Source organism: Babylonia areolata, chromosome 5 (genome assembly GCF_041734735.1).
Source record: "Babylonia areolata isolate BAREFJ2019XMU chromosome 5, ASM4173473v1, whole genome shotgun sequence".
NCBI lineage: Eukaryota > Metazoa > Mollusca > Gastropoda > Neogastropoda > Buccinidae > Babylonia > Babylonia areolata.
This window is the reverse complement of record NC_134880.1, coordinates 36,847,049-36,862,229: the sequence shown is the minus strand read 5'-3', so window position 1 is coordinate 36,862,229 and position 15,181 is coordinate 36,847,049. Positions and strand designations below refer to the sequence as shown.

General features: G+C 38.7%; 1 protein-coding gene and 1 long non-coding RNA gene across 2 annotated transcripts in view; one reads left to right on the top strand and one right to left on the bottom strand.

Moving 5' to 3' along the window:
* LOC143282045 (uncharacterized) overlaps window positions 1-8,974 on the top strand; it is a 13,195-nt gene extending 4,221 nt beyond the window's left edge. Inside the window, exons 4-7 of the long non-coding RNA XR_013055209.1 lie at window positions 78-131; window positions 1,001-1,054; window positions 2,196-2,282; window positions 8,786-8,974. This is a non-coding gene — a long non-coding RNA (uncharacterized LOC143282045). The remainder of the gene's footprint in view (window positions 1-77; window positions 132-1,000; window positions 1,055-2,195; window positions 2,283-8,785) is intronic.
* The window catches only part of LOC143282265 (beta-1,4-galactosyltransferase 2-like), a 75,936-nt gene that overhangs the window by 26,258 nt on the left and 34,497 nt on the right, over window positions 1-15,181 (bottom strand). The window lies entirely within an intron of this gene.

Here is a 15,181-nt window from a genome sequence, read left to right as displayed (position 1 = left end):
GTGTTAGTCACATTTTGTTGTGTGTATGTAGCATTGATCTAATGTGTTATATAAACAAAAGTGTTTGTGATTGACAGGATTATATGACAGGATACATGACAGACTTGCCCTTTCACTGTGAACACTGAAAGGTAAGATCATCTTTTCTCTTTAGATGGCTAGCACAGTATGTAACAAATGACCTCAGTTTCTTATATTTAGTGTTTAGTTGAAACATGGCTATGAATAGTATGATCATTATCATCATTAATATTATTAATATTAACTGTTATGGCTATAGATCAGAGAAGGTTTCCAAACTGGCTGACAAGACTGTGTTGTGGGTAGCTGTTAGTGTTAGGTGCACATGTATGTTAAAATGTATGTATGCATTTTGTGTATATTCTATATCTTTATTTAAATATACAAGTTGTAACATGTATGTAGAACTTATATATAGATAGATAGATACATTGATTGATAGATATACATATACAATACACATGCATGTATATACATATACATGTAAAATACACTTGCATATATAGACAGATAGATAGATACAGATATAGATAATAAGATATATGTGAGTTTTAGGGTACAAATTCAAGTCAATTATAGATTATTTCATGTAGCAGTCTCATTATCTCAAAACAATGAGAGAGGAAACATTTGCCATCAGAGCAGACACAGGGCAGCAAAAGGTGGAACACTGCTGTGTGGCACCAATCCTATGTCATCTCCATCTGGAAAGGTGTCAGTATGTTCCCCTCACCTGCATCATCAGTGAACTTGACCATCATTAACATTATTATTAACTGTTACGGCTATAGATCAGAGAAGGTTACCAAACTGGCTGACAAAACTGTGTTGTGGGTAGCTGTTAGTGTTAGGTGCACATGTATGTTAAAATGTATGTATCCATTTTGTGTGTGTGGGTATGTGTGTTAGTCACATTTTGTTGTGTGTATGTAACATTGATCTAATGTGTTATATAAACAAAAGTGTTTGTGACTGACAGGATTATATGACAGGATACATGACAGACTTGCCCTTTCACTGTGAACACTGAAAGGTAAGATCATCTTTTCTCTTTAGATGGCTAGCACAGTACGTAACAAATGACCTCAGTTTCTTATATTTAGTGTTTAGTTGAAACATGGCTATGAATAATATGATCACTATCATCATTAATATTATCAATATTAACTGTTATGGCTATAGATCAGAGAAGGTTGCCAAACTGGCTGACAAGACTGTGTTGTGGGTAGCTGTTAGTGTTAGGTGCACATGTATGTTAAAATGTATGTATGCATTTTGTGTATATTCTATATCTTTATTTAAATATACAAGTTGTAACATGTATGTAGAACTTATATATAGATAGATAGATACATTGATTGATAGATATACATATAAAATACACATGCATGTATACACATATACATGTAAAATACACTTGCATACATAGATAGATAGATACAGATACTGATAATAAGATATATGTGAGTTTTAGGGTACAAATTCAAGTCAATTATAGATTATTTCATGTAGCAGTCTCATTATCTCAAAAGAATGAGAGAGAAAATATTTGCCACTGGAGCAGACACAGGGCAGCAAAAGGTGGAACACTGCTGTGTGGCACTAATCCTATGTCATCTCCATCTGGAAAGGTGTCAGTATGTTCCCCTAACCTGCATCCTCAGTGAACTTGACCATGACATGTCTTAGGCCAATGACAACTGGAATGATATTCTTCATTGATTAATGTAAACTTGTAGTTGTATATAGTATATTATATCTGTTCCACATGATACCATTCATGAAAATTTCATCAGCTATGCTTTATAATTAACAGTTGCAAATGTTTGTTATGTTGTTGTTGTTTTTTATCTCAAGCAGATGATGACAGGCACACCATTTAAGAATAGACTTTTAACCAGCATAAAGTTTCTGGTGTTTTGTTGTTGTTTTTTTCCTTATATTTTTTTCAGATTCGTTGATAAATATTTAGATACTATGATAATGTGAAAACTTAGAATGGCAGAAGTTTTGTGTGAGAATGTAAGTTTTACTTTTATTAAGATCATACATTAAAATAAAGGATGTGAAATCACAAACGGAATACAGTCAAAATAGGTTATAAATATGATCTGACCTACTAGTAATATATTCACAATTTACAAACATAAATATTCTGAACATGTTCATTTCAGCTGCTGCTTATCATCGTATGCTGCAGAGACCGGCAGAGTCTGAGAGTGTGTGTGAATCAGATTCGCATGATTACTTGCAATTGTTTGGTAAGTGGATTTTTATTTTCTTTAATTTGTAAACAGTGTAATCACTTCCTAATGTGAGCATTTCAAATTTTCAGGCTTTTATTTTTAACATTCTGTTATTATTTGTCTTAAATCTTATGGTCCAAAATCTGATTTGGTATCCAGTTTTTGTGACATGCTCTTTGAAATTCTAACTTGATTATTTAGCTTTTAAGAGATCTGTTTTATTGCTTCATGCATTCAACATAATATTAATATACCACTTTGGTGCGAACATCATGTTTACATTTGCTTTTTTTATGTTAAGTTTTATACACTGTTCATAACATTCACACTGTGACATGTTTCAGTTAAACTGACTCTTGAATGACAGTAACTTAAAATTTAAAGCATTTAAACTACTTCTCTGAAGGCAACAACAACATCAACAAGTGAACAACAACAACAAAATTAAAAAAAAAAGGAAACACAAAATAAACTTATTTTAAACAAGAGATAATATTTTTTTTTAACATTTACATGAAGTTGAGAACTTCACAACTTATCTTTCCCTGTCTTTCAAAAGCTGTAAACAGAAGAGGAGGAGGTAAGTGTCAACATTGTTTTGTCCATAAAAAAGTATGCATCAATAACTATGCAAACTTCTCACAGATGCAATCAACATAATATGTTGAAAGGGAAGAAAGTCAGAAAAACCATAACAACAAATAACATTTGGGTTGTAGAATTAATCCCCAAAATGTTGCAAATATGCAAGTTAGGGTAAAAGATACCATATTTTCAACAACAACAAAACATTAGTTGGAATTTGTAAATTCAAACAGGTTTTTGCAGATTATTAAAAATATTTGCAGCTGAAATTAGTGAAAAGTTCACAACAAATAAAATGCAAATTTAGAATTTTTCCTTTCATCAATCCTTTTTACAATATCCTAAAGTAAAATGCAAAATATAAGTATGTGGTTGTTTTGGATAATTCCAGTAACTACATTAGAGATAAATAGAAACAAATCATTACACAGAACAAAACAAAAACAGGAAACAGTTGCCACATGACCTGCTTAACATCATGACAATAACTAAAGAGCTGAACTGTTTTTAAAGCATGTTTTAGTAGATGTGATATCAGTCTGACCCAAATATGTAATGAAATGAGTGAATAAACCACATAAGATGAACATGCAAGACAGTCAGTAAGATTTTGATATTTAACAGCTTAATGTGTCTGAAAAGTAATTTGCTCACAACTTTACACTGTGATGTTATCTCTTTTATGAAGTGCCAAGCAGCCAAGTCAGGTAAATTACTCTTGATGACTGCTGTTTAGCATCTTGATCTTGTTTCCCCTTATCTATTTTCACCATGTAGAAAAAGATAGGTGATCTTGTATATTGCTCATATTGGTTTGATTTTTCTTCTTTTTTTTCACAACATGGACAGTTTCATCTAAAGTTTCTCGCCAACTAAATAAAACTGAACAAGACTGGTCCAGGTGATTCCTGTAACGCTTCTGAATATTTGTTGCACTATTCTACAGCATTTATTTTGTGGAAACTGGAATATCTCTTTCTTTTCTTTGTTGAATCATTGAGTTGCCTAACAACTGTGTTGTTACAGCTTCTTCAATAAAAAGTCTTCACCATTTAAAAGAAAAACTAACGTGGTAAATAGGTGTTCACTTTCAGTTCGTGCGTTAGGAACAGGAAAATCACCTATTCTGGCATTGAATTTCTCTACAGGTTATGGACAGTTGTAAGGTGGATGATTCTTTATTACCTGGTCTGAAAATTATGGTAATACAAACTAAAGGTAACTTTTTACAATGAATGAATCAGGTTGTGTGGTTTATGCGGCTGGAGCATCTAATTCAGACTGATGAGGCCAAACCATCAGTATATTAAATTTTATTTGACAGGTACTGAAGACAGCAACTTTTTGGAATCAGCTTATGTGAGCAACTATAGGATTAGCAGTTTTTAAAACAGTAAAAGTATTCATTTGTACATTAAACTGTATACAGTTTGAAACAGTTTTCATATCCAGTTATTGTTTTTCTCTTTACTTTTACTCTTTGTTTTAGTAAGTGTTGCTGAATTGCATCTATACTTTGAATCTGCATGTTGTCAGACAACATATATTCTCCTGTTAAAATGGATTGTGAAAAGCGCATTCAATGTGAGGTTTGTCAAAAGGTGTTTAAAAGCACAACCACTCTAGTTAAACACAAATGCCCCTATTGTAGGTTTTGTGGTAAAGTTTTTTCAACATTTCAGCGGTTTCAGTCACACAAATATTCATGCTTGCAGACATCACCTGTTACGTCCATTGAGCAACACAACATTGCATTCACCCCTGTGCAGACTGAATGGCAGGTACAGAAATGTGAGCAGTTACATTTGGTGTTCAAATGCAGCCTTCCCTCTGTAAAACCCAAAGTTGAGGCAGGAGCACCCAAACAGATCATCAGTATAAGGGGGCATGGAAACTGTTTTTTCCGCTGTTTGAGCCTGGCAGTCTGTGGGTGTCAAAAGAACATTCTTTGACCCCTTCACTTTTCTAAGTGCTGTTGTTGCTAGATCACGGATCTGAAGAACATGTGTCTGTTCTGTGGGTAGAGTTTGATGATGAAGGTGTCGGGAAAAAGACCCGTGAACAGAACAAACAGCTCTACACACAGAACATCAACACAAAGCGGACTCCTGTCTTCCAAAGTGTGAAGCAGTTTCGTGTTGGAAAACGTCAGAACGTTGCAGTTCTGCGTAGACAGTTCCCTTTGACGGCTTACTCTGCTATCACCATCCACAAGTCACAGGGCTCCACACTGGAGAACGTGGCAGTGTCGTTTCAGGGAGCAGCACACCACCATCTAGTGTATGTGGCTCTCAGCAGAGCCAGAACTATGGCTGGTCTCCACCTGCTTGACTTTGATCCAAAGAAGATCAGTGTATCACCAAAAGTCAAGCAGGAAATGGAAAGACTGAGACAAGAACCTGTTGTGCCCTGTCTGACTGATCTTCAGCAGTTTTCCACCACAGGGTTTGTGATTGTGTTTCACAACAGCCGATCACTTCACAAACACATTGCTGATCTCCATGCAGACAGGAACGTGCTACAAGCAAGCCTCATGTTTATTTCTGAAACATGGGAGCATGAACAGGATGACCCGGAACACTACAAGATTGCAGATTTTACTGTGGTTGCCAGAACACAGCTTCAGTGAAAGGCTGTTGTTCACATGCTGGTACACTTGTTTACACCAGAGATCACAGTCTGCCATTCAGTAGCAGTGCTAGCCAGAAGTGCAGCAGTGGCATTGAAATCACTGTGGTTGATGCCAGTACCAGCGTTAGAGGACTGGTTGTTGTTGGGATCTACTGTCCTCCACATGTCAGCATCACAGTTTTGTATGCAGAACTCAGAGCAGTTATTCAGCAGGAGCTCACAAGTCACACTCATGTTATCATTGGAGGAGACTTCAACAGTGATGCTTCCCGTGGACTGCCTAGACCTCTTCAAGAGTTCTGTGAACAGTTCAGTCTGCAACAGCTGATCAAAGATCCCACCACAGACTATGACTCGACACTGGATCTGGTTCTCACAAATGTGCCTGAGCCAACTCCAGCTGGTGTACTGGAGTTGTGGTACTCCGATCATAAGCCATGTTGGATAGTGTATCTATATTGAAATCAGGATGGGACTTTTTTTCTTTTTTTTAAGGCCTGGGAACCTTCCTTTTAAGTAATGATGGTTCTTGTGTGTGTGGTCTGGTGGTCAACCTTTTATCTCTTAATATATTTGATGTCATTACTCTTGCTTATGAGTATGACACGCTCTCTGTGTCTGTGTATCATCATCAGATTTCTCATCTGTTGTAGAGTTATTGAGAAAGATAGTTGGATAGGTATAGATATGTATGAAATATTTCTGTTTTATTCTTATGTGACGGCGTGGTAAGGTGGTGTTAGAGAAGGTGAAGACAGGTAGAAGGTGTTAGCAGAAGATAGCTGCAGCCAGGCAAGGTAGACTCGGGAAGGCGGTGCGCCGGTTTTTCTTCTTTTATTCTCTCATTCTTCCAGACCAGGAGAGTTCTCTATTTGTCTGGCACTCGCTCACTCCTTATATTCTGTTCCGCCGAACCGCAAAGCCAGCGCTGCGAAGCGACTCACGAAACCGGCCCTCCGCGAGCCTTGAGGGGCCAAGCTTGTGTTTGCTTGACCAAATTTAGCGGCTTCTGACTTTCGGCTCGGGGAACTAACATAGACATATTATATATCACACAAAACTACAAGAAACGAGCATTTTCTTAAGCTAAACCATTTTCTACAAAAATAATGTAGTTAAAAACTAAACAAAAAGAGTCATTGAATGAACGAGCTTTTAACGAGTTCATGTATCATTTTTGTACATTACAGCAATTAAAACGTCGCGATATGTAATATAATTGCAACAGTTAAGTAACTGAAAATCCTGAATTTCCAACTATATAAAAAACATCTATAGAATCTGCTTCTAGAGTAAAGATTTTTTATGTCAAAATTCAAGAGAAAACTCAACGGACAGCTCCCGTGTCGGCACCGCTTGGCGGTGCTTTTGGCACTTGCGATCGACAATGAAATACTTCGTTTAAACCAACTACAGCACAACTATACATGTATGATACGAATCAGATTGATAACAGAAATGCAAACATCTGCAAGACACGCTGTAAAAATGTCTTGGTATTGTAAAAACGTATTTTGCTCAAATCGGCACTGACGAATTCCAATGGCTTGAAGAAGAGAGAGTTTTGTGGGGCCGAAATACTGTCAGACATTTCATACTATCGCATGCCTATAACTTAGGTGTACACGGAAAGCGATACACGAGAAGAAAGCTTAATTATTTACATTTTAATGCAGATCTAAATTCCACGGCAGCTATAGGCCTATCGATTTATAGAAAACAAGGTATTTTATATGTTTCAACTGAGTGGATTTCGAAGATCGTGCCAAAATTCATTCACATAAATATTAGTTTAAAAGAGTTATAGGCTACCTGGCCAAATGATATCATTACAGTTGAGAAGTATTATCTTTCTGAAGTCCAATAACATAAAAACTATAATCTCATCTATAAGGAAGTGTTTATAATTTAACAAATTGATGAAAATCATCATACGGTTCCCTGTAAAGGGAGATAACTTGTGACCGATTTACAACTTCCTTGGTAACCTTCGGCTAGTCACAAAAGTCGTCTGCTAAGCTGGCCCAACGAAGATTGTAGCCAACCCGGCTACACTTATCATAACATAATAGGGATGAAACATAAAAGGTACTCATTCCTTTTTGTCTTTTTTTGGGTGGGGGTGGGGGGAATTAAATTTTTCACTTGAGATTGACATACAATGATTCATTTTAAGATTCTGAAATGTTAACAAATGATATATGCTTTTTAACATTATCATTATCATTTTTTTTTTCCGAAAGGTGAGGGGGTGCGGCGAGCAGTATAATGAATTGATGTTGACCTTTTTATATATGTCACAGGTTTCCAGTCCTGAAATTCAAACTGTTACAGTAACCTGGGCTTGAAACTAATTGTTCTTTTGTTGTGTGTGTTTGGAAAAGCATACTTAATTATGATACTTCATAGAATAGGTAAATCCAACAGTCATTGGAGTGGCAGCATAAAATTTTATCATTACAAAGTTTAAGTGTCCAGTTCAGCTTCAAGTATCTGCCATCAAACGGGTTGATAGATCAGATACATAACAAGTAGATGTTTACAATCGCATATTAATTGACATTTGATCACATGCAGCCACAGCAGAAGCTTTGGACACTTGTGCAAGTTGTTTGCACAAAACAGTGCGTTGCTGTGTTGGCATGCACTTTTTCTTAAATAGGTGCCTTGATCAGGAAAGTTGGGATTGTTGAAAAAAACTTGCTTCACATATATGATGTAGATCTATAGCTCTTTCTCTTGAGATGGTCCATTCTCATTTGAAGAGGGTTTGTGGTGTGGAGGGTATACTGCCTTGTACTGGTGTTGTAGGCATGGAATTATGGTTAATCAGCAGAGACAGTGAAATGTCAATAAAAATTGTAGCATAAGAAGAAGACCAGATTTAAATGCTTAAACAGAATCCATTACTATTCAGTAAACATTAGTGCTAATATATTGTGTTTTACAAAGTGAGCTTCACATTTGTGTGCATATGACATTCTGACAAATGAATACATGAATAAACTTGATATGTTACTACCCCATGGAACTGATACCTTGTCGTGGTGGGGTAGCTTGAGTGCTTCAGTGACCTGTCGAGCTATGTCAGCTGATGTGTCACATGCCTGGTAGGGCCTCCCATGCTGGACAGGTTGTGGGTATTTGTTCCACAAACTATACCAGCTGGCATGATGCACACATTTTAGGGTTTCCCTTGCTGAAAAGGTTGTATGGTAGAAGCCCGACAAAATTCAGTTTCAAACACATGTCTTTGTATATTTATCTCTTATGACTGACAATTCGTCATCCTTCTGTTTCAGGAAATGGACATCAGCCAGGACAGGAACAACAGAATCTTCTGTGAGAAAACCTGTATGCTTTTGATCTAAATAAACACAATACAATACAACATCATAAGCCTCTGTTGCTTTATCAGTTGATGTTTGGTTCGTTGAAGGTGCTGTTTGTGTGCCCCTGTGGGGATGTCAGGGACGCTTTCCATTAAAATACTATGCCCACCCTCTGGAAACCCTCTCCTGAAAATTTATCATTTTATATGTCACTTTTCCTTTTCTGTCATTTATTACTTCAGCCATGCTATTTCATTCCCACCCATTTTTTTCAAAATAGCCATGATTATTTATTTTTTCTGGACTTCATAATTGTGCATTCTTGCAAAGCTGTATTCAAATTTGGACCTAGGATATACGAGTTGCCTGCTGGCATTTTTTTTGTTTTCTATGCCTGTTATGTACAATTTGTGTATTATGTATAATTATGTCAATGTTCAGGTTTGATTGGTTTACTCTATCGATAGATTAATGGAAAGGCCAATTTAATGCATGTAGTTATATGTGCATGCATATGACTTCATGCACACACACACACACACACACACACACACACACACAAATCCCTCCCGCCACACCCCTTTTTTTTCTACAAGATCAAGATCAATATTATATGACACACAGTCACACACAAATTGTTGTTGTTTTTTTAAATGGCTAACTCATGTTCAAGATTTTAAATCCCAAAACTAAGTTGATGGCAGAAACTATATTACATATTTAATTCAGCATTTTTATGAATGAGAAGTAGCCAAAATGAAAACCATCACTGTGGTGATTGATATTCAGTGTCCCAACACATTTACCACTCTGAATAAAGTCCACAACTTGCTGCAACACAAGCAGCCATTACTTACATCTAACCGAAGTCATGCTTACCAAAAATAAACAACAAAAAACAACAATAATAAAGATATTAAAATAAGATAAATGAAGATATTTTAATATCTAACCAAAGTCACACCTACCCAAAAAAAAAAAAAAAAAAAAAAAAATAATGATAATGATATTAAGATAAATAAATGAAAACTAGAACATCACTACAGTTAAAGCATTTCAGCTAAAAAGCTGGCCCAGTGCTTTATTTATTTATTTATTTATTCAGACTTCTTGCTATAGCGCATATTCTTGAAGCTCTATGCTCTATGCTTCCCTCATTGAACGACAAGCAACCTCCAGGTTGATGACCACTCCCTCCAACCACCTGAGCTCATCTTCTTCCACCACCAGTCAGTCATTTCAGAAACCATTCCCATCAGTACATTCAAAATGTCAGTTTCTCAAGATGGTGGCATTAGAACAAACTCATATATGTGCTAAACCACGTCTACCACACAGATGGCTGATCAGCAGCATAACCCAATACATCAGGCTTTGAGTGCATGCATATGTTTGTGTACCCATCGGGGTAGATTTCGTCTGCACAACTTTTGCCAGAGGACAAACACTTATGTTGCCATGGGTTCATTTTCTGTGTGCAGTATGCTTCCTGCACATTAGATTGGTGTATCGTTGCATGGTTTTAAATAAAGTATGAGAAAACGGATGAGACATGGATTTCAAACTCGGACTGTCACGGTTAACAGTGTAAACGCACACGCACACTGTCTGTCTGTCTGTCTCTCTCTCCATTGTCGATCACAGAGTATTGGGAACCGGGCTTTCACCAACATACTCATATTTGATAAGGACATGGAGTGATTACCAAGTATATAATATACTTGCAATTTTCCATTCTATGCATTGAACCAAAAAGTTGTCATTTGGACAGGATTCACACATGAGCCATGAAGGCTTTGCCTCTTGTTCAAGTGAATCACAAGTGAGTCTTGAAGGCCTTGCCTCTCTTGTTTTATTATGCACTGATGCAAAGTCCTGCACATGTCTCGAACTGACCTGTTTGTGAAGGACTGCGAGTAAGTCACTTAAACATATGTCATTTGGTTAATAAAAGGACAGACGTATCGATTATAATATATATAATAATGAAAAACCCATATTTTTGGCTTTTCTGAATCATGGACGAACAATCACATTAATGACAAATCTATTTCTATTCCAGGTTACAATATTGTTCGGAGAAATCCTCAAATCTAAAGAAAGTGGTATCGTCATTTATATTCAAAACAACGTTCCGTTCAGAATTCGTAATGACCTACATCATCCAGACGTTCAATCACTGTGGCTTGAAGTTCAATCCCAAAATAAATCAACAGATTCGCTCCTTATAGCATTTTTGTACAGACATCCAAAGCGTTATTTCAAGTGGTATGACGATTTTTTGTGAAATGATGGATAGCACCTGGCTTTAAAAGATACAGAAGTATTAATTTTGGGTGACTTTAATTTAGGTCTTTTTCAGTCTCATAGCCGATGGAACAGCATCTATACATCTTACAATCTCCATTAATGTATTGTTTCGCCCACACGAGAAAAACTAGAACGCTTTTATATCATATTAATTTTATACATCCAATCTAACATCAATTAGATAAATTTGTGTGCCGAATGATCGCGTGAGTGACCACAATGCCGTCTGCATTACATGGCGGAAAAATGGCTTCAAAATATCGAAAACAGGTCATACTGTTGTCACATTTCGGTCATTTAAACATTTTAATCTGGACGCCTTTCGATCAGACCTCATTTCTGGACCTGTCACTAGCATTTGTAACTTTACTAATCCAGACGAAGCCCTTTCCTTTTGGATTGCAACGTTATTACATGTTGTTGATAAACATATCCCTTTAATTCAGAGACGAGTCAAGTCGGAAATTCTTCCGAGTTGGCAAACGCTAGATATCTTTCAAGCAATGGATGACAGAGACTATCAAAAGATAATCGGTCCATTCGAAGAATACCAGAAGAAACGTAATATTGTTAAATACATGATTACAAAGTCTAAACGGATATTCTTTCGTAAACTAATCGAAGACAAAGGCAACACAGCTCCATATGGAAGGCTATACACCAACTCACCAAACCAAACTCTTCAAATGCGGAATGTCTCATTCCTGTTGATACACTAACAATCACTTTGCTGACATTGGAAACAAATTAATCGCAAAAGACGATGCACACACTTCTTTTGATTTCAGCATTTTAATAAGTTCTAGAAGCGAATGATTTTGATGTCTGTATGTTACGTGAAATTTTACCTTCTTTTACTGAGGAATCTTCAAGCGCGAGCCTGTGCAAGGAGTATGTTAAGCACGTGCAATAGCTAAAAGGACAGAAAATAACACGGATTGGAGGGGAAGAGAAGGAGCAGAGGGGAAAAAAAAAAAAACTAAAACGAGAAAACAACTTAGGTGAGATATGTCCATGTGTGATCACGTTCGTCACGGCTCAGTGACAATGGTGTACAAGAGGGGCCTTATGCGCTAAATCCGTGACACTCATACATCTGATCTCATATCGAGTCCCCTCATACATCTGATCTCATATCTAGACCCCTCATAATCTGATTTCATATCGAGTCCCCTCATACATCTGATCTCATATGGAGTCCCCTCATACATCTGATCTCATATCGAGTCCCGTTATACATCTGATACATCTGATCTCAGATCGAGCGTTATGAGTGACAGTCCTGCACACTGTCTTTATGTGGTCCATTGGAATGACTTTCATTGAAAACCGCATATAGCAAGGGAACTAACCCTTCTTGTACCCATGAGACTGTCAGGGCATGGTAGATTCCCCTGACTTAACAATAATTTTGGGATTGTTTCCATTTCCTGTTCACACACGATAACACGGAGACTTTTAGCAGTGAATGCGGATTAAAAAAAAAAATAAAAAAATAAAAAAAGCAATTGTGTGTGTGTGGGTGTGTGTGTGTGTGCCGCGCGCGCGCGAAGTACAAAGAGAAAGATGTTTGGGTTATTTTCCTCCCTCCTCGCCACCTTCTAATGGAGTGGCTTCAAACTTTCACAGACATCTGGAGCAGTTGACGCCGTCTGTTGCTTTGGACTGTGGTCAAAACCGTCAGTTTGTTTGTTTCACTTTGCTTCTGAAGGAGGCGTCACTGCGTTTGGACAAATAGATAGATAGATAGATAGATAGGCTAACACATTTCCTGTGCAGATACCTGACCAGCAGCATGACCCAACGCACTAGCCAAAGGACAACACTTGTGTTACTATGGGTTCTTTCTCGTTGTGACAGGTGCGTGCTGCACATGAGGCCTTGGCTTATCGTCTCCTCCCAGTGACTAGGCGTTCAGTTGATTTTCCAATCAAACTAGGCAGAATGAGCAAGACCGGGATTCGAACCCAGACGCTAACGGACACTGTACTGACAGATAAGCATCAAAACCACTCTGTCACCTTCTTCATAAGAACCTGGACAACACCTTTCGCGTGACATGTTCTTGCAGTGGACCTCACTGTTTGGGCTTCAGCTTCCCTGTGACATGTTCTTGCAGTGGACCTCACTGTTTGGGCTTCAGCCTTCCCTGTGACATGTTCTTCCAGTGGACCTCATTGTTTGGGCTTCAGCCATGACTGTGACATGTTCTTGAAGTGGACCTCATTGTTTGGGTTTCAGCCTTCCCTGTGACGTGTTCTTGCAGTGGACCTCACTGTTTGGGCTTCAGCCTTCCCTGTGACATGTTCTTGCAGTGGACCTCATTGTTTGGGCTTCAGCCGTGACTGTCACATGTCTTGCAGTGGACCTCATTGTTTGGGCTTCAACCTTCCCTGTGACATGTTCTTGCAGTGGACCTCATTGTTTGGGCTTCAGCCTTGACTGTGTCATGTTCTCGCAGTGGACTTCATTGTTTGGGCTTCAACCTTCCCTGTGACATGTTCTTGCAGTGGACCTCATTGTTTGGGCTTCACCCTTCCCTGTGACATGTTCTTGCAGTGGATCTCACTTTTTGGGCTTCAGCCTTCCATGTGACATGTTCTTGCAGTGGACCTCATTGTTTGGGGTTCAAGATTCAAGATTCAAAAACTGTATTACTCAAGGATAAAGATTTTAGGCATCGACTTGTCTTCCAATCTGTCCTTGTAACAGCAATAACAATAACAACATTAACGATAACGACACAACTGCTACATGTACTGGAACTACTATGTATGATAATCATCATAATCATCAGTTGAAGGAACTACAGAAAGGTGATCCTGGATTGAAGTCTTTGCGGGAGGCAGCCGATCGTAGAGACGTTAGGGTTTCTGGTCGTACAGGCGAGGTGTCCTTCAGGTGGAGGAAGGGTATTCTGTACCGTGAGTACCGTCAGGCGAAGACTGAGTACAGTCAAGTTGTGGTCCCCACACAGCTTAGACAGGGAGTAATGAAACTGGCTCATGAACCACCTATGGGGGGTCATCAAGGAGGAAAGAAGACTCTGGACAGGATTTGGAAACAGTTTTTCTGGCCTGGTATGTGTGCGGACATTCGCCGATTTGTTTCGTCCTGTGACCAATGCCAAAAAGTCTCTCCAAAACCTCAGAGAGTACCTCTAGGGAAGATGCCTCTGATCGACACTCCTTTCGAGCGGGTAGCAGTTGACCTTGTTGGGCCGATTACTCCTGCGTCAGGGTCAGGGAACCGCTATATCTTGGTGGTTGTGGATTACGCCACCCGGTACCCTGAGGCCGTTCCTCTTAAGACCGTTGAAGCTACCACGGTTGTTGAAGCGCTGTGGGAGGTCTGGACTCGAGCTGGTGTGCCATCTGAGATTTTAACTGATCGCGGAACCCAGTTCATGAGCGATGTAATGAAGCAGATGGAGAGATTGTTGTCCATCCGTGGGTTGGCAACAACTCCTTACCATGCTCAAGGAAATGGGCTGGTAGAGCGGTACAACGGCGTTCTGAAGACTGCGTTGCGAAGCTTACTCAGGAGAAACCAAAGCAATGGGATCGTTATAACCCTGCACTGCTCTTTGCTTACCGGGAAGCGACTCAGGAGTGTTTGGGGTTCTCACCATTTGAGCTCCTGTACGGAAGAACAGTACGAGGGCCTTTGTCTGTCTTGCGCCAGCTGTGGACAGATGAACATACTTCTGAAGAAGTTAGCACTACTGCAGAGTACGTAGTAGACCTGAGGAACCGTATCGAAGAAACCTGTGAGTTGGCACGCAGGAATTTGGTTGCAGCTTCTCATAGACATGCTGAGGTATTTAACAGGAAGTCTCAGAATCGTGCGTTCTCCCCTGGTGACAAGGTACTGCTGCTTTTGCCCCAGAGACATAACAAATTACAGCTGTGCTGGCATGGTCCCTTCGAGGTGTTGCAGAGGAAGGGAGAAGCTGACTATAAGATTCGGATGGGAGGACAGGACAAATTGTACCATGCGAATCTGCTGAAGAGGTATGTGGAAAGGCAGGCGGACTCTGCTTCTTGTGAAGTTCCG